The sequence below is a fragment of the Triticum aestivum genome, chromosome 7D (genome assembly GCF_018294505.1).
Source record: "Triticum aestivum cultivar Chinese Spring chromosome 7D, IWGSC CS RefSeq v2.1, whole genome shotgun sequence".
Classification (NCBI taxonomy): domain Eukaryota; kingdom Viridiplantae; phylum Streptophyta; class Magnoliopsida; order Poales; family Poaceae; genus Triticum; species Triticum aestivum.
In genome coordinates, this window is record NC_057814.1 from 505579910 (window position 1) to 505600335 (window position 20426).

The following is a 20426-nucleotide window of genomic DNA, read 5'->3' on the forward strand; positions in this document are numbered from 1 at the left end:
TCCATCCGCGAGGCGAAGGGGCAGACCGTGAGCTGCCACGGCGAGCACTGTCGCCGCATGTAGAGGTAGCCGTTGGGCCCGACCCGTATCGGCCCCATGTAAGCGTCGGCGATGTAGAGGTAGTCGGACTCGTAGTGGAACCGTGGGCGACGCAGACGGTGGCTCTGGCTCGGGACGGCCCTCGTGTCGGTGTCGCCGATGGCGACGCACAGGGACATCAGTACGACTGCTACGGCGAGCCAGGCCGTCAGCCGCGCGAGCTTCGTTGCGCCCGCCATGTCTGCCCTAGTAGTAGTATTATAGTACAATACTGCGTAGTAATACTTGCGCGTGAGATTGCTCGTTCGTGAGGGTGAATCTGCTGTTATTGACGGGTTGCGTCGTGCTTCTTCCGCTAGCGCACGACGGTTCCTTTGAGCCACGCCGAGTCGGAATGTGTCTACGAGTCGGAACCGGTGACCCAATCCGTTGCGTAAATAGGCGGCCTTGAAACTTGAAAGGAGACAAGCATACTACGCCTCGGATGGAAGAAGAATCACGTGAAGTAATCACCGGTTTTGTTCTAGAGTTGGCCTACCACGAAGGTTGTGTGACAGCACGAGCTATACTCGTGACTCCATACAAAATGGTGCAGGCGTGCAGCTATATATACCAACATGCCCTGCCGTCCCATTGATAGTTCGATCACTGAAGCCGCAGACTACTTTTGGTTTAACAAATCTTGCCGTCCAAGGAGGTATATATAGGGGGGCGTAGGTCTTAGAAGTGTTATGTCTTCGTGAGATACTGGAGTAAGCCAAATAAATTAGACGCATTTTTGTGAATGGCAAGGCAGCCTTGATACTCTAGGACCGAGATGGTGGTTACCTGTTCAAAGTCACAGACGTGTTAGACGTTGACGGTGTAACCTTCATCTTGAATAGACACCTGCATACCTTGAAGAAGAATAGGAAGTTGCGCGAGATGATCAATCCCTAGAGAATGTCAGTTCATGGTGCTCAAAATTGGGGCAGAGAAGGCATTCTCGAATAGGCCAAGAGCCACGGATGTGCAGCCCATGGGAAGGAACAAGGCCCCGAAAACTGAAGGCTTTTCCAAGCGCTACAGGTCTTCAGCCCTCCAGGCTGACAAGCTCATAATCCCATTAGCGTCGGGCCTACAAATCTCTTCCTTCGAAGCAGACCTGCTAGGAAGGGAGTTTGTTCCTATGAAAATTTCTAGGGACCAGAATAGAGTAGCAGATCATCTGGCAAATCATGATAAAATTGATCATAGTACGGCTTGTTGGCTTCACAAAGGCCATCCATGTATAGCTGAACTTTTGTCGGCTGATTGTAACTCCACACTTTTGGAATAAAACTCCCATTTCACTCGCAAAAAAAAGCAGACCTGGTTTTTATATTTATCATGAATAGTGTATCCACCATCCAAATATGGATAGACTTTGTTGATTACTACTGTATTATCAAAGAACTAATTGCATGTGTGTTAAATTAATAAATTAAAATTAAATGGCAAATATCTTAAATCATGAGGATACTGTCAGTAGCAAGGAACTAGGAAAAAGGATATTAGGAATGTAGTTGGAACCAGCATCATGCTTATTAATGCATATCATTTCCCTGAACTAGCTAATATAATGACACTATGTACTCCCTCCGTTCCTACGTATAAGTCTTTTTAGAGATTTCAATACAAACTACATTCGGATATATATAGACATATTTTAGACTCTAGATTCACTAATTTTGCTTCGTATGTAGTTCTTTATTTTGCGATACACAACATGCCATATGGTATAGTACCATACGTTCATATTTTTGGATTTCTTATACCTTTTTGTAGTTGAGTCATAACACGAGGGGCAACGATTTATTGTGGTTGAACATGGGGTGTAGACTGCTGTACACGACGTGGTGCAGAAGTACAGCCGCAGAGGATCCTGATGAGCTGATGGATCCACTTTGCTCAATTGATCCCGAGCCAGACCTAGTGGCCTATGGTGTGGCCTATGGCGCGATTGTGTACAAGTCAACAGCCATAGAAGATCCGGAACCATTGGTCCGTGTCGTTGGTGCCAGCCCGCGCGTGGGACGCGGGCCCGAGCAGACCGCTGTCGACCACGAGCCTGGCGATGTGGCATCCGTGCGCTGGTGGGCTGGACTCTTAGCGGGTGCGCGATCCAGAGGAGATCCCCACTCACGATCCAACGACGCTAGACGTACAGGAGTTCTAGGTGGCAGTGGATCCTCCTCGTGCGCCTGCCTCATTTTCTTCGAGCACATGAAATATTGCTTCATTTTCTCCAAAATCTTCATCATTTTCTGCACCAATTTCTTATGCGTTTTCTCCAAGCGCCTGCACAGGTGAAGGCACAATACCGGTAATGGTAGATTTATCAGTTTGGTCAGTACAACTGTCGCCCCCGATCAATATTTTGGAGATTTGGTGGAAGAAGAAGAATCTCTTTTTCGAGAAGTGCTTCAGCATTAGGATGAAGGGACTCAAATGGAAAAAATAGATTCATCAAATAAGACATCTCAAGACCCTGCCACTAGAAACATCTAAGCATTTGACCCCTTTATGAATTGGACTATATCCAAAAAATACACACTTCTTTCACCGAAATGCAAGTTTGTGTGCATTGTATGGTCTAAGATTGGGCCAGCATGCACAACCAAACACACGAAGTGATTTGTAATCAGGAGTGGTATTGAAAAGACGTGTGATAGGGGTTTTAAATTTGATGACTTTGCTAGCTAGGGAGCAAGTTAATGAGATATGTGGCAGTCAAGAATGCTTCATCCCAAAACTTTAATGGCATGGATGCATTTGCTAGCAAGGCTAGTCCTACCTCAACAACATGACGATGTTTTCTTTCGGCATAACCATTCTGTTGATGTGCATGAGGGCATGAAACATGGTGTGATATGCCAAGTTGTTGAAAGAAGGTGTTGAATTTCTTGTATTCACCTCCCCAGTCAGTTTGCATAGCAATGATCTTGGTGTTAAGTTTTCGTTCAACAAGATTTTTAAAATTCTTGAAAACATGAAACACTTTTGGTTGTGTAAGAAGATAAATCCAAGTACATTTGCTATAATCATCAATGAATCTTACAAAATATGAGTGTCTACTAACTGAAGTAGGAGCTGCCCCCCAAACATCTGACAATACAAGTTGTAAGGGTGCAATGGAAATACTGGTAGAAATAGGGTATGGTAGCTGATGACTTTTAGCTTGCTGACATGGATCACAAACTAACTCATTGCTAGATTCATGAGAGTGGGGAAGTTTATTCTCACTAAGAACAAGTATAACAATAACTGATGAAGGATGACCTAGTCTACTATGCCACTTGGCTAAAGATGGCTTGACTGCAACAAAATCTTGTTTATTGGATGACGATGATGAAGATATGAGTGGGTAGAGACCTCCCACGCTCTTGCCCCTAAGAAGGATTCTCCTCGTGTCCAAGTCCTTAACCAAAAAGAAATAAGGATAAAACTCAATGAGCACACGATTGTCAAGAGTAAATCTATGAACAGAGAGAACATTTTTTTGATATTTCAGGGACATATAGAACTCTATTTAGATTAAAAAAATCATGGGGTTTTGAAAATTGAACTACCAATGTGAGTAATTTTCATACCAGAACCGCTTGCGGTGTGCACTTGGTCACCTCCATGGTATTTGTCTCTCATGGTTAGCTTGTCCAACTATCCCATGATATGATTTGTAGCACCGGTATCTGCATACCAGTTTGTGTTAATGCCATAGGAGTTGGTGGCAGCGTTAGCCTCCTTTTCCTCATACTCATCCTCCTCATAGCGATTCCAGCACTCACGGGCGCCAACTCGATGATGCTTGAAGCATATTTGACATTCAGGGTAGTCCCTAGACGGTTGGTGATGCTGCCGTTGTTGAGGGCGGCCTTTGGAGTTCCTGTCGCCACCGCCAGAAGAGGAAGGAGATCGCCTCCCTTGACCACGCCCTCTGTTGCCACGAGCACGTCCTCTTGACTTGTATTGCCCGTGCCCCCTGTATGCCAGATTTGCTGATGAGTTGAAGCCGCCTTCTCCCCCATCACCCAACATCTCCATGCGCTGGTCGAAGGCATCAATCTTTCCAAAAAGCTCGTCCACTGTGATAGACGTTTTGACAGCGCCGATGGCTGCCACCACTGGATCGTAATCCCGGTCGAGTCCAGCAAGCACGTAGTTGGCCATCTCAGGATTAGAGCCGGGCGGCCTGCTGCTGCAAGTTCGTCGCCGAGATTTTTCATCTTGGCGATGTAGGAGCTGCTGCTCATGGTGTCCTTCTTTGTGGTGGTGATGGCGATTCTAATTTGTGATTCGAGATTGGGACTGCGATGTGAAGATTGTTGTGACGGCAGTCCAGAGATCGAAGATGTTCTCCTTCCTCACGACTTGCGCGAGGATTTCCGTCGAGAGAGAATTCAACAGGTAGCTAGGAACCTGTTGATCCTTCGAGAGCCACGGTCCATAGAGCGGGTTTGGCACCATGACCATGGTCTTGTCCTGTTGCTGCTGCTCCATTTGCTTTGGAGGGGCCGCATCGGTTCCGTCCAGGAGCCCTGTCACTTGCGCTCCTCGCGGGGCAGGCATAGCTGGGCCTTCTAGAGGAGATAGTTTCCCCTTGATAGTTTCTCGGACGGTGGCAGCCCGAGGTTGTGGACGATCGGAGTTGAAGAGGGAGACAGGATCGATGGCAGGTGGTTTGGTTGTTTTCTGTAGCTAGATTGGAAGAGGATTGGCTCTGTATATCATGTAGGATTGAAGCGTTCCTACTCTCCAGGAGGAGAGCCGCATTGTATATATATATATTGACGAGAGACAGAAAGATCCCCTGTCGTGGCTTACACGGTTTGTCGCCGATCGCTAGGATTCAGTGTTTACAGGAGATACGGGAGAGAAAACTTGCAGGAGAGAAAAGGAGGTTGAGATTACAAGCATATATCTCTTAACTTAAATGTGACGCCCCCGATTCGACCGTACACTAATCACACACGCAAATGTGTACGATCAAGATAAGGGACTCATAGGAAGATATCACAACACAACTCTAGACACAAATAAAATAATACAAGCTTTATATTACAAGCCAGGGGCCTCGATGGCTCAAATACAAAAGCTCGATACACAAGAGTCAGCGGAAGGAACAATATCTGGGTACAAACATAAGTTAAACAAGGATGCCTTAAGAAGGCAAGCACAAAAACAACAACGATCGAAGAGGCAAGGAATCCTGCCTGGGACCTCCTAACTACTCCTGGTCTTCGGTGGCCTCCATGTAGTAGTATCCGACGACGGTGGCATCTGGCTCTAGTGATCCACCAACTAGTTGCAACAACTGGAAACAAGAAGAAGGGGGAAATGGGATAGCAAAGCAACCGTGAGTACTCATCCAAAGTACTTGCAAGCATTGGATCTATACTAAGTATGCATTGGTACCAAATAGAAGGGTTGTATCTGTGGACCGAACTGCAGAATGCCAGAATAGAGGGGAAGGCCTAGCCTATCGAAGGCTAGCATCTTCAAGCAGCCCCAAGCATCTTGCAGCATTCAGAAGAGTAAAGAATAGCAGTTTAATTAACAAGCATGTTGTAGAAACAACGCCCAGAGATCCTTCCTTGACTCCCTGCGAGAAAGCAATCCCGGAGCCAACATATCCATCACATATCTTAAGTATCCAGTTCTAGTTGTAATAGATCAAGATACAAGTCTGAACGTCCATTACCATGGATATGGTATTCGAGTAGATAACTGCCCTGCAGGGGTGCACCACGTTACCCAACATGCTTGATTACTCTGGCCGGACACACTTTTCTGAGTCAATGCCCGGCCTCGGAAGATCAACACGTCGCAGTCCTACCTAGCCTCAGCAGAGAGGTCCCCGCCGGTCTACATCCTAAGCACTCCGGGGTCTTGGGCCCATCGCCCGTTGCACTACGGGTCGTTGCGTGTAGGGCGGACCTAGGCACCACCTCTGGGGTGCCGGCCCAGCCGTGCCGCAATGCTGAACTGGACGTCTGACAAAGCTTCGGCTGATACTGCGACGCTGAGGCCCATAACTATTCCCGCGTGGTGGTTAGTGCGTAAAGGCCAGAGGCTAACTCAGAACAAATACCCAAACCTTTAGTGTATTAGAAGCTCGTGGAGACGAGCAGAACTCATGATCGATGTGACCCCGTCGCCCCGTCTCGTGGACATACGGCAAGTGCCCAGAATGCCCGGCCGTGCCACGTAATTATCTCGCGGGTGCTCTCCGGGCCCGCCCGACTTTCACGCCAACTCACGGGTACCCCTCAGGACCGACCCGACTTTAACAATGGTCTGAATTAAAGCCAGTGTAACTGTGTGTCCAAAACATCAAGGGGGAATCCGAGGAATCACCCTCGGTGGAATCCACTTGATGTAATCGTCAAGGTGAACGTATGAAGAATCACGCTCGAGGTTCACACTTGAGGGGTTGCACGATAGAGTCGTATTGGGAGTGGTGAAGGAGGAATCACCCTCCATGGCCACGACCGAATAGCTACACTACAGAGTTATCATCAGGAGTGCATTACGAGGTATCACTCTCGGCACTCGATGGTACCTCTGCAGAGTCGAGCAACAAAGGGGGTGAGGTGATGTGTCGGTCTCTGGTCGTCGATCACGTTGATCGAATCGATGATGAAGTGTAGCGACCAAACCTCAAACAGTCTAGTCTCTCTGCATCAGTGTCATTCCTGGATCGGTAATGCTGACACGCATAGTACTTTGAAGAATTTATAACAGAGTAGCAGTCACACACTTATTACATCAAATAGTTCAAGAGAACTCAATACAATAAATATGGCTTAAGGCCATCTAAAATACGATAACAGCGGAAGGCTTGGAAGATAAAGTGAGTCCATCAACTCCAACGGCATCACTGAGTATAAGACCACGACCTAAGGCTCCTTACTCGTCGTCTGAAAAGTCTGCAACATGATACCTTGCTGCCCAAAAACGGGCCAGCACATGGAATATGCTGGCAAAGTAACACATAGAGAGTAATGAACAGAATAATGCTATCACTACATGCATATTTGGCTGGTGAAAAGCTCTATGGTTACAGTTTTGCGAAAAGCCAATTTTTCCCTACCACAAAGGAATAAATTTTATTTAACTATCATTGTGGTTGTTAAACATTGAGAAGGTACCTCCAACTCAATCCCAATTAAGAACGTGATTAACCCAATCAAATTAAATTAAGTAACATGATGATGAGATTCACATGATAATCCAAGAACTAGATACTCAAGATGTCCATAACCGGGGACACGGCTAATCATGATTAGTTTGTACACTCTGCAGAGGTTTGTGCACTTTTCCCCACAAGACTCGATCGCCTCCGCTTGATTTCTCGCACTACATGGTGTTTGAGAAACGGATGACCGAGACACAGTCTTTCAGAAACACTACTCTTTACTCCGGGTGGACAGTTACACCTACTTTCCCCTACATCTGCTAGCCCACCTCTTCAAGAGGTCATGTAACCTACTCAACTATGCTAGAGCCCATAATAGCTTGTGGTTCCACACGAAAGTTTCTAGCATGAATAATCTCATGATCCCTTTGAGTCTGGGTGGCGGTCCATAGGATGATCACACGGGTACTCCGGGATATCCAACAATACAGACAACACTGGTTTCTCCAGGTGCCTCAATCCACCCAGATGTAAATTAAAGTAGCCACCTTAAGTTGAACCATAAATTAATAATCTCACATCTGTCATGAAGAATTCACTCAAATTCAATCCACGTCTACGAGCATAGCATAGCGATATAAGCAAACGTAGAAGTAACTCCCAAAGGTTTGATAGTAAACAGGACAATAGGTACTACCTCATCTACTTCCCAAAACCCACATATAAATCAGATCCTAATCATGCAACTGTTTGAGGATTGATCTAATGCAATAAAACTGGGTGATGAAAAGTATGGTCAAAGTGTTACTTGCCTTGCTGATGATCCATGAAACCTAGAGACTCGTAGTAGCACGCTTCGCACTCCGGGTACTCTATCGCAAACAAACAATACATACATAAGCAATCAAGCAAGGGTGCACGAAATAAAACTCAAAATAAGAGATCTAACCAGAAAGTTCAACTTAAGAACTCCGGTTTGCAAAAAGAATCAATTCAAACGAAGCAACGAAGGTCAAACGGCAAAAGAAACAAGCTTTGTTTACTAAACTGGATCTAAGTCAAATTTTACAGTAGCAAAACTTGTTTGAGTTGGCTAAACGGAAAGAGAATTTCGAGACGAAACTCTAGGCGCTTGAATCGCCTGATTCCAATAAACGAGCGAAAAGTTATACTAAAACGAAAAACAGATCGGAAATCGCGATCAGGAATAATCGCGGAAAATCCGAGAAAATGAAAAACTGACGAACAGGCTAACGATCGAACGTTCCCTGTCTGTAAAAAAATGAAAACCGTTCGTTAAAATGAACGAACGAACGGGCATTCGCTATTTAACTAAACCGGAAAAAAAAACTGATCTAATATAAAAAAAGCATCTCGGTTTCGAAATAAAACCGAACGGTTTTTCGAGAAAAACCGGCGGCTACCTCGGTTCGCGTGACGGCGGCGGCGGCGAGCGGCTCCGGCAGGTGGCGGCGGGGCTCCGGTGGATGGCGGGTCGGGCAGCGGGGCGACGCGGGCGGCGCGGGGCGGCGGCGACTTGGGCTGAGGCGGGGCTCGGGCCACGGCTTTAAAGGCCGGCCGGGCTGAGGTTTCTGGGTCGGACACGGCCCGTAAGGCGGTTGACTTTTTAAAAAAAAATCGGACGTGCAGAAAAAGTAAGAAAAGAAATACTAAACGGACTCCAAAAATCCCGAAATAAATTTTCCCCGTCCTCTAAAAATAAGTCGGATAAGATGAACATTTATTTGGGCCTAAAATGCAAATTTGAAAAACGCGTATTTTTCCTAATTCGAATAAAATCAAATATTTGTTTTTAATATTTTCCTCCAATATTTCATTATTTGTGGAGAAGTCATTTTATCCCATCGCATATATTTTGATATGAAATATTTTCGGAGAGAAAAATAATTTAAACAAATGATCCTATTTTCAAAATTTGAGAAACCCAAATATGAAAATAACGAAATCCCCAACTCTCTCCGTGGGTCCTTGAGTTGCGTGAAATTTCTAGGATCGCAAATCAAAATGCAATAAAATATGATATGCATGATGATCTAACGTATAACATTCCACATTGAAAATTTGGGATGTTACAAACCTACCCCCCTTAAGATGAATCTCGCCCTCGAGATTCGGGTTGGCTAGAAAATAGGTGAGAGTGGTCCTTCTGTAGATCTTCCTCTCGCTCCCAAGTGGCTTCATCCTCGGTATGGTGACTCCACTGAACTTTGCAAAACTTGATAACCTTGCTGCAGGTGACTCGGCTGGCATACTCAAGAATCTTAACTGGTTTCTCCTCATAGGTCAAGTCACTATCCAGCTGAATCGCTTCCAATGGCACTGTGTCTCTCAGTGGTATCTCAGCCATCTCTGTGTGGCACTTCTTCAGCTGGGAAACATGGAACACATCGTGAACTCCCGACAATCCTTCGGGCAATTCCAACCTGTAAGCAACTTCCCCCATACGCTCCAAAACTTTGTATGGTCCTACAAAACGTGGCGCTAACTTTCCCTTAACTCCAAAGCGCTTTACTCCTCGAAGTGGTGATACTCGAAGATAAACTCTGTCTCCGACTTCGTAAACTGTCTCCTTGCGTTTAGAATCCGCATAACTCTTCTGCCTGGACTGGGCTACCTTGAGCCTATCACGAATCAGCTTCACTTTCTGTTCAGACTCTTTAATCAAATCTGGTCCAAACAACTGGCGGTCTCCAACTTCGTCCCACAAAAACGGTGTCCTACACCTCCTTCCGTACAGAGCTTCGAAAGGGGCCATCTTCAAAATGGATTGTAACTGTTGTTGTAAGAGAACTCTGCATATGGCAAATTGTCGTCCCAACTAGATCCATAATCTAGCGCATAAGCTCTCAGCATGTCCTCCAAAATCTGATTGACTCTCTCGGTCTGTCCGTCTGTCTGTGGATGAAAAGTTGTACTGAACTCTAGCCTGGTACCCAAAGTCTCGTGCAACTGATTCCAAAACTTTGAAGTAAACTGGGTTCCTCTATCTGATACAATGGTCCTCGGAACTCCATGCAGACATACGATCCTGGTCATGTATATCTTTGCCAACTTAGCACTTGTATAAGTGGTCTTTACTGGGATGAAATGAGCTACCTTCGTCAAACGATCGACTACAACCCATATCGTGTCATAGCCTGAACGAGTCCTGGGCAATCCTGTGATAAAATCCATGCCTAGCTTATCCCACTTCCATTCGGGTATCGGCAACTTGAGGGAGTCAAGATCGTCATCATCTAGCTCAAGTGGACCATATGCAAGGCAAAGGTTTGCTCTTGATAGGTTTTCTATTTTACCGGTCTCATGATGGTAGTTGGGAGACCGGGTTATAGGATCGATTGCCGTACTATCAAGGGGGGCTCTCGATGAGTAGCTTGATCGTATCGTTCATAGAGAGCTCAAACCATTGCATCCTTGCATCATCTTTATTGGTTCTTGTTTGGTTCTTCTCTTTGTGAGTTTTGGAGCTTATGGTCATCTTGATGACAAGCTCGAGTTCATCGAAAACGGAGTTCACTCGCATCTTCTATGATGTTTTCGATGTTGGAGGTTATGCCGGTTCTTCTCGGTTGGAGGTTTTACTTCTCGGTCGCTGTTTTGATGCTACTCGTCTTTCTCAATCCAACAAGCTTGAGTTTGCTCAATTCGGAGCTCATATGAAGAAGTTATGGCAGCTCTGGTTTTCTCCCTGCGGTAGTACCGCGGCCAGAGCGGCAGTACCGCTTATTGCCCCAAGCGGTAGTACCGCTGTCCAAAGCGGTAGTACCGCCTATGGCCATAAGCGGTAGTACGGCTACGGTTCCGCGCTGGTACCACCTCGATTTTGGGTCTTGCATTTTTCGTGTCGAGTTTTGCAGTAGTTGCACGGCAGTAAGGCACGGCAGTTCCGCCTGTAAGCGGTAGTACCGCTCCGGTCGGGCGGTAGTACCGCTACTGCATTTTTGGTCCCGTGTTCTGCTCCTCCAGCGGTAGTATCGCTGGGGTGCGCGGTAGTACCGCTTATATGCGGTACTACCGCCCCAAGGTTCATGTTTGGTTGCTCCTTTTCCCTGCTTCTTCCGCCAGAGCGGTAGTACCGCTCGTGGAGCGGTAGTACCGCTCGTGTGCGGGCTGAGCACATAACGGTTGGATTTTTCCCCTTCTATAAAAGGGGGTCTTCTTCCCCAATGAACCTTATCTCTTGAGCTCGTGTTCTTCCCCCATTGTTGACCTTCTTCGAGCTTGCTAACTCTCAATCCCTCCATGGATTCTTGCTAGTTTTTGAGGGAAAAGAGAGAGGAGATCTAGATCCACATTTCCACCAATCACTTTCTCCTCTTTCTGAGGGGAACCCCTTGGATCTAGATCTTGGAGTTCTTGGTGTTCTCCTTCTTGTTCTTCCTCTCATTTTCCTCCCTAGCATTAGTTGCTTCGGTGGGATTTGAGAGAGAAGGATTTGGGCACTCCGTGTGCCCTTGCCATTGCATTTGGTGCATCGGTTTGAGTTCTCCACGGTGATACGTGGAAGTTACAAGTTGAGAAGCTTATTACTCTTGGGTGCTTGGTGCCCTTGAGCTTGTTCCTCTTGGGTGCTTGGGCGCCCTAGACGGTTGGTGGTGTTCGGAGCTCAATCATTGTGGTGTAAAGCTCCGGGCAAGCGTCGGGGTCTCCAATTAGGTTGTGGAGATCGCCCCGAGCAATTTGAAGGGTTCCGGTGACCGCCCCCAAGGGTTGCCAAAGTGTACGGGTTCGGTGACCGCCCCCAAGGGTTGCCATTTGTACAGGTTCGGTGACCGCCCTCAAGGGTCCCTTAGTGGAATCACGGCATCTTGCATTGTGCGAGGGCGTGAGGAGATTACGGTGGCCCTAGTGGCTTCTTGGGGAGCATTGTGCCTCCACACTGCTCCAAACGGAGATTAGCATCCGCAAGGGTGTGAACTTCGGGATACATCGTCGTCTCCGCGTGCCTCGGTTATCTCTTAACCGAACCCTTTACTTATGCACTTTACTTTGTGATAGCCATATTGTTTCTTGCCATATATCTTGCTATCACTTAGTTGTTTATCTTGCTTAGCATAAGTTGTTGGTGCACATAGGTGAGCCTAGTTGTTGTAGGTTTTGTGCTTGTCAAATTAACCGCTAGGTTTATTCCGCATTTGTTCAAGCCTAAACCGTAATTATTTTAAAGCGCCTATTCACCCCCCCTCTGGGCCCATCGCCCTATGCACACCTGCACGTTGCGTACGCGGCCGGAAGCAGACCTAGCCTAGTGGCGTTCCAGTCCAATCCGGCGCGCGCCACTCAGTCGCTGACGTCACGAAGGCTTCGGCTGATACCACGACGCCGGGATACCCATAACTACTCCCGCGTAGATGGTTAGTGCGTATAGACCAAATGGCCAGACTCAGATCAAATACCAAGAACTCGTTAAGCGTGTTATGTCGAAGTAACCGCGGACGCCGTCCAGGGCCAGGCCCACCTCTCACCTAGGCGGTCTCAACCTGCCCTGTCGCTCCGCCATAAAGTAAAAGTCGGGGGCCGTTAGGAACCCAGGCCCACCTCTACCGGGGTGGAGCCACCTGTCCTTTCAGCCCCCTCATTAGAATCACTTGCGGGTACTCCTCGAGCCGACCCGACTTTAGTCACCACATGTGTCATGTATAATGTATATAGAATATACCCGTGATCACCTCCCAAAGTGATCACGGCCCAGTAGTATAGCATGGCAGACGGACAAGAGTGTAGGGCCACTGATGGAACACTAGCATCCTATACTAAGCAGTAGGATAGCAGGTAAGGATAACAACTGTAGCAACAATGACAGGCTATGCATCAGAATAGGATTAACCGAAAGCAGTAACATGCTACACTACTCTAATGCAAGCAGTATAGAGAAGAATAGGCGATATCTGGTGATCAAGGGGGGGGCTTGCCTGGTTGCTCAGACAAGAAGGAGGGGTCGTCAGTGATGTAGTCGACCACAGGGGCATCAGCATCGTCACGGGGTCTACCGAAGAGAAGAGGGGGGAGAAACAGTAAATACAAAGCAAGCAAGTGCATAACAGGACAACAGGCAGAGCTAGACGTGTTCTAACGCGGTATGAGGTGATACCGGTGAAGGGGGGAAACATCCGGGAAAGTATCCCCGGTGTTTCACGTTTTCGGACAGATGAACCAAAGGTGAAATGTTGCAGGTTCACTATGCTAGGGTCGTGTGGCGAACGAACGGACTGCGTATTCGGATTCGTCTCGTCGTTCTGAGCAACTTTCATGTAGAAAACATTTTCATCTGAGCTACGGTTTATTTTCTATGAATTTCTAAAGGTTTAAACATTTTCTGGAATTATTAAATTAACAGAAAAGGAATATGACGTCATCATGACGCCATGCTGACATCAGCAAGTCAACAGCGGCTGTACAGGTCAAACCTGACATGTGGGTCCAGTGGGACCCACATGTCAGCCTCTGTTAGTATTAAATAGAAATAAACTTAAACTAATTTACTAATTAAGCTACCGGGCCCACCTGTCATAGGCTTATTAGGGTTTTTAGTTTATTTTTTATTTACAGAAATCATTTAGTTAACTAGAAGGGCCGGTGGGGCCCGCGTGTCAGTGACACCGGATGGCCACGTCAGCGCGTTGACTGGTCAACCCAGCCAACGGGGCCAGTGGGGGCCACTGGCAGTGAGCCAGGGGTGGTCCCCACGCATTGCCACGTCGGCGGCCGGCGTTTAAACGCCGACGCACGCTCCGGCGACCACCCGAGACGGCGGCGTTGCGCGGAAACGGCGCACAGGGGGCCATTTGGCCCGCGGTTTCTTTCTACGGGACGGGCGCGACACGTCCGTTGGTGGCCGCGAAAAGCACGGGGATGGCCGGAAACGGCCGCTACCTCGACGGCGGCGGGTGGTGCATTCGGGTGAAGCTCGGGGTCGGCGCTACGGGGCTCGACGGAGTGCGTGGATGGGTGCATCTGGCCCGCACAGACGTGCTGAGCACGAAGCCGGGCTCAGCTGAGCTCGACGGCGAGCATGGCCGCGACGGTGAAGCGCCTGGCGGCGACCGGAGCTCGGCAACGACGGCAGCTATCTACGGAGCGCTAGGGGGCCAACGAGGAGCAGCAGGGGGAGGAGAAGCTCACCGTGCGGCACTCACGTAGGCCCTCGACGGATTAGTAGCTGCAGATCGGCGCCGGGGAAGAAAGGGATCGCCGGCGACCGAAGTTGAAGACGAGCTCGGTGTGCTCGTTGCAGGGGCTCCCAGGTCCAACTGGTGGTGGCAAGCGGTGTAGGGGACGGTGGCGGAGCGAACAGGCATGTTGGAAGGACGCGTGGAGGACGGTGGCCGCGAGGGCGACGGCGGCCATGGCGGCCGTGGCGTTCGGATGCGATGGGGAGGGGATCTGGGGTGCGAGGGAGAGAGCGAAGCGGGCGAGGGGAAAGGACTGGCGCGAGTGGGGTGGCAGAGCAAGTGGAAGGGGAGCCCGAGGCGTCGCCCTTATCCTCTCCCGGCGAGGCCTGCGAGGTGGTCGGGTGTCGCCGAGGTGCCCGGTCGGTCGAACAGTGGGAGGTGGGAGACGAAAGGGGAGGGGTAGTGGGCCACATGGCCTGTTGGGCTTAGCCCGGAGGGTTAGGCCGAGGGGTGGGGGGTCAGGGGCCTTTTCTCTCTCTCCCTTTTTCCTTTCTTTTGCTCTTTTCTTTTCACAGAAAAATGCTATGCAATATTTGTGCTGCCAAAAGGAGTTCTGAAAAATGTGGGACTAGGCCAAATAAATACATTACAATATTTGGCACCTGCCACAAAAAGTTTGGGAGGAGTTTGAAATGATTTGGATTTTTCACAATTGGAAAAACATTTAAAAATGCTGATTTGGAACTGCTTTCATTCCCAGGGGAAATTAGCTACCTCAAATGATGTTGAATCACTCATGACATTTAGTCAGTGAGTATTTTCAACCCAACGAACATTTTTGTTTTACTGTTTGGAGGAATAATTTATTTGACTTTATTTTAAAATTGAATTTGAATTGGTTTTGAATCAACGTGAGATTAGCAACAGTAAGAGTGATGACATGGCGCCATTAACGGAGATTACTGTAGCACGACACTGGGGGTGTTACAAATAGTCCTCGACGAGAAGCGTCGCAATATACTTCATAATCCTTGCGTTGATCTGGCAGAATCAACACTGGCGCTGTAACCAAACGTTTCTTCAATTCCTGGAAACTAGCCTCACATTCCTCAGTCCAAATGAATTTGGTGTCCTTCTTCAACAACTCCGTCATAGGCTTTGCAATCTTCGAGAAATTCTCGATGAATCTCCGGTAATATCCTGCGAGTCCAAGAAAACTCCGGATTTCTCCAACTGTCGTGGGTGCTCCCCAATTTGTCACAGTGTTAACCTTGGTGGGATCTACTGCTATTCCTTCTCCGGATATGACATGTCCAAGGAATCCAACTTCCTTTAACCAAAACTCGCACTTGCTGAACTTGGCATATAACTGATGTTCTCTGAGCTTTCCAAGTACCAAACGCAAATGCTCCTTATGCTCTTCTTCATTCTTCGAATAGACCAGAATATCATCAATGAACACTACGACGAACTTATCCAAAAACTCCATAAACACTTTGTTCATCATGTTCATGAAATAGGCAGGTGCGTTAGTCAGGCCAAATGACATAACGGTGTACTCATATAGCCCATACCTTGTGGTAAAAGCTGTCTTGGGTATATCCTGCTCTCGAATCTTCAACTGGTGGTATCCTGATCGCAAATCAATCTTGGAAAATACTTTAGCTCCTTGTAGTCGGTCAAACAGATCATTGATCATCGGCAGTGGGTACTTGTTCTTGATTGTTACTTCATTCAATCCACGATAATCAACAACCATCCTCAACGATACATCTTTCTTCTCCACTAGAAGTACGGGTGATCCCCAAGGTGACGAACTTGGGCGAATATATCCTTTATCCAGTAACTCCTTAATCTGCTTCTTAATTTCTTCCAAATCCTTAGCGGGCATCCTGTACGGTCTCTTAGATATTGGCCCAGTGCCTGGCAAAAGCTCAATCAAAAACTCGATGTCTCTATCCGGTGGCATGCCTGGCAACTCCTCTGGAAATACGTCAGGGAATTCCTTCACCACTGGTACTTCCTCATGTACAACTCCTGATAAGGAATTCACTTGAGTCCTCTTCGGCACATGTCGGGATACATACTTAATCCTTCTTCCTTTTGGGGTAGTAAGCAAAATCGTCTTACTGGCGCAATCGATGTTTCCTCCATACATCGATAGCCAATCCATTCCCAAAATCACATCCAAACCTTGTGACAACAAAACTATTAGGTCTGAGGGGAAAACATGCCTACCTATGGCCAATGGCAACTGAAAACATCCTTGGCTTGCCATATACTCTGCTCCTGGCGAGGTTACTAACATAGGTGTTCTAAGAACTTTGGTGGGCAACTTAAACTTATCCACAAATCCTCTTGATATGTATGAATGTGATGCACCAGTATCAAAAAGAACGATTGCAGTAAATGACTTAACCAAGAACTTACCTATTACTGCATCAGGCTGTGCTTCAACCTCCTCCACATTAACGTGGTTCACCTGTCCCCTGTTGAAAGGGTTCGGCTTCTTCCCCGAGCTTCCATTGCCATTTCCATTCTTTGCTTCTGGACAATTAGTGGCATAATGTCCAGTCTTCTGGCACTTGAAACAGGTAACGTGGCTTAGATCCCTCTTGGCTGGGGTTGATGGGTTGGTACGGTTCTGTCCGTTGCTTCCTCCATTCCCATTGCCATTCTTGGGGCCACTATGATTGTGCGAACTTCCTCCATTGTGATTGTGACCTCCATGGTTATGCTGAAGGTGTCCTCCCGAGTTCGGGGTAAAACGAGGCTTCTGGTGAGCTCCTGTACTGTACTTTCCTTGTCCATACTTCCTCTTACGACTCTCAATCTGCTGCTGCTTCCCTTCAATCATGAGAGCTCTATCTACCAACTCCTGGTAGTTGTTAAAAGTTGCCACCATCAACTGCATGCTCAGCTCATCATTCAGTCCTTCCAGAAACTTCTCCTGCTTAGCTGCATCCGTAGCAACGTCATCTGGGGCATAACGTGCTAACTTACTAAAATCCTCCACGTACTGGCCAACGGTACGTCCTCCTTGGCGTAAGTTGCGAAACTCACGCTTCTTCATGGCCATAGCTCCTGCTGAAACATGGGCAGTACGGAAAGCTTGTTGAAACTGGTCCCATGTGACAGTGTCAATGGGGTGAGTGGCTGTGTAATTCTCCCACCATGATGATGCGGGTCCATCAAGCTGATGTGCGGCAAAACGCACTCTCTCCGCATCTGTGCATCCTGCAGTGGTCAGCTCCCTTCCAACCTTGCGGAGCCAATCATCTGCCACAATCGGCTCGGTGCTACTGGAAAACACCGGCGGATTCAGCCTAAGAAATCAGGCTAAGTGATCAACAGGTGGTGGTGGTGGTGGGTTGTTGTTGTTGTTGTTGCCTTGGTTTTGAACTAGCACTTGCATCAGGGCATTCTGCTGCTGAATCAACTGAGTGATCTCCGGCGGGAAAACAAATCCGGTGTCGCGTCTCGGAGGCATCTGAATAGAATAGAATGAGGTCTAGAGGGAAAACACTACCCATATGCACATGAGACAAACACAATCATATCACTCCAATCAATTCAAACAAGGCATACAATCAATCTAACTATCGTTGCAAAGTGCTTGGACTATAATATATACATGGTGGAATACTACTACTAATTTGGTGGTCTACTAGAAAAATTGCTCAGTCGAAGACTCCATGATATATGCTCCGGCTTCATCCTCCAAATCATCCTCACTAGGGTCCGAGTCGGTGTCGTCAATGATGATGTAATTCTCCGGGCAAGTAGAATCGTCATCATCTCCTCCTGGTGCTGGGTCTCCCATGAAAACTCCTAGCTTCTTTGTCAGGTCGTCATTCTCCTCCACTAGTGCGACGATTTCCTCCATATAATCCTCGCGTGTAGCCTTGAGTTCTTCCTCCAGTTCCATGATCCTAGTCTTTGCCTTCTTCAGTTCTATCATGTCTGCGCACATCTGGTTTTCCTGGCGACGAATGTGCTGGTTTAACTCCTGGATGAAAGCTGCAATAGATCTATCCTTCCTGGTACTGATCATCTCCCATTGCTCGTCTCGGCGCCCACAAATCTGATAGATAGTATCATTGAGACCATTGTGGTACACTTCTCCAATGCGTCCCATGGTGATGTGGGTTGCCATGCTCTTTCCTAGACTCCAGATTGGTGCATCAAAGGAAAACTCTGTGGGCTCAGTGATTGGCGTGAACGTCCTTCCTAGAACTTGAACTTGGATCATCCAGCGCTCCTCTTCTGGTACTGTGGCGTTGTAGGTTCCGGTGAAGCTTGGTATTCCGATGTTCAGGTACTTAGTAACTTCCTTCAAGTGTCGTCCAAAAGGTGTATCCTCATCTGGTTGCGCGAACTTGTTCCTTGCATCCGCCATCCTAAAAGAGTGGAAGAAAGGAGAGGAGTCAGAAATGAGAAAAGAGTAGTGATCTAGGGCTTTAGCTAGTGGTCGTGTCCTACAGTCAGCGTGTGCTCTGATACCATCTCTGTAGCGACCAGACCTCAAACAGTCTAGTCTCTGTGCATCAGTGTCATCCCTGGATCGGTAATGCTGACACGCATAGTACTTTGAAGAATTTATAACAGAGTAGCAATCACACACTTATTACATCAAATAGTTCAAGAGAACTCAATACAATAAATATGGCTTAAGGCCATCTAAAATACGATAACAGCGGAAGGCTTGGAAGATAAAGTGAGTCCATCAACTCCAACGGCATCACTGAGTATAAGACCACGACCTAAGGCTCCTTACTCGTCGTCTGAAAAGTCTGCAACATGATACCTTGCTGCCCAAAAACGGGCCAGCACATGGAATATGCTGGCAAAGTAACACATAGAGAGTAATGAACAGAATAATGCTATCACTACATGCATATTTGGCTGGTGAAAAGCTCTATGGTTACAGTTTTGCGAAAAGCCAATTTTTCCCTACCACAAAGGAATAAATTTTATTTAACTATCATTGTGGTTGTTAAACATTGAGAAGGTACCTCCAACTCAATCCCAATTAAGAACGTGATTAACCCAATCAAATTAAATTAAGTAACATGATGATGAGATTCACATGATAATCCAAGAACTAGATACTCAAGATGTCCATAACTGGGGACACGGCTAATCATGATTAGTTTGTACACTCTGCAGAGGTTTGTGCACTTTTCCCCACAAGACTCGATCGCCTCCGCTTGATTTCTCGCACTACATGGTGTTTGAGAAACGGATGACCGAGACACAGTCTTTCAGAAACACTACTCTTTACTCCGGGTGGACAGTTACACCTACTTTCCCCTACATCTGCTAGCCCACCTCTTCAAGAGGTCATGTAACCTACTCAACTATGCTAGAGCCCATAATAGCTTGTGGTTCCACACGAAAGTTTCTAGCATGAATAATCTCATGATCCCTTTGAGTCTGGGTGGCGGTCCATAGGATGATCACACGGGTACTCCGGGATATCCAACAATACACACAACACTGGTTTCTCCAGGTGCCTCAATCCACCCAGATGTAAATTAAAGTAGCCACCTTAAGTTGAACCATAAATTAATAATCTCACATCTGTCATGAAGAATTCACTCAAATCCAATCCACGTCTACGAGCATAGCATAGCGATATAAGCAAACGTAGAAGTAACTCCCAAAGGTTTGATAGTAAACAGGACAATAGGTACTACCTCATCTACTTCCCAAAACCCACATATAAATCAGATCCTAATCATGCAACTGTTTGAGGATTGATCTAATGCAATAAAACTGGGTGATGAAAAGTATGATCAAAGTGTTACTTGCCTTGTTGATGATCCATGAAACCTAGAGACTCGTAGTAGCACGCTTCGCACTCCGGGTACTCTATCGCAAACAAACAATACATACATAAGCAATCAAGCAAGGGTGCACGAAATAAAACTCAAAATAAGAGATCTAACCAGAAAGTTCAACTTAAGAACTCCGGTTTGCAAAAAGAATCAATTCAAACGAAGCAACGAAGGTCAAACGACAAAAGAAACAAGCTTCGTTTACTAATCTGGATCTAAGTCAAATTTTACAGTAGCAAAAACTTGTTTGAGTTGGCT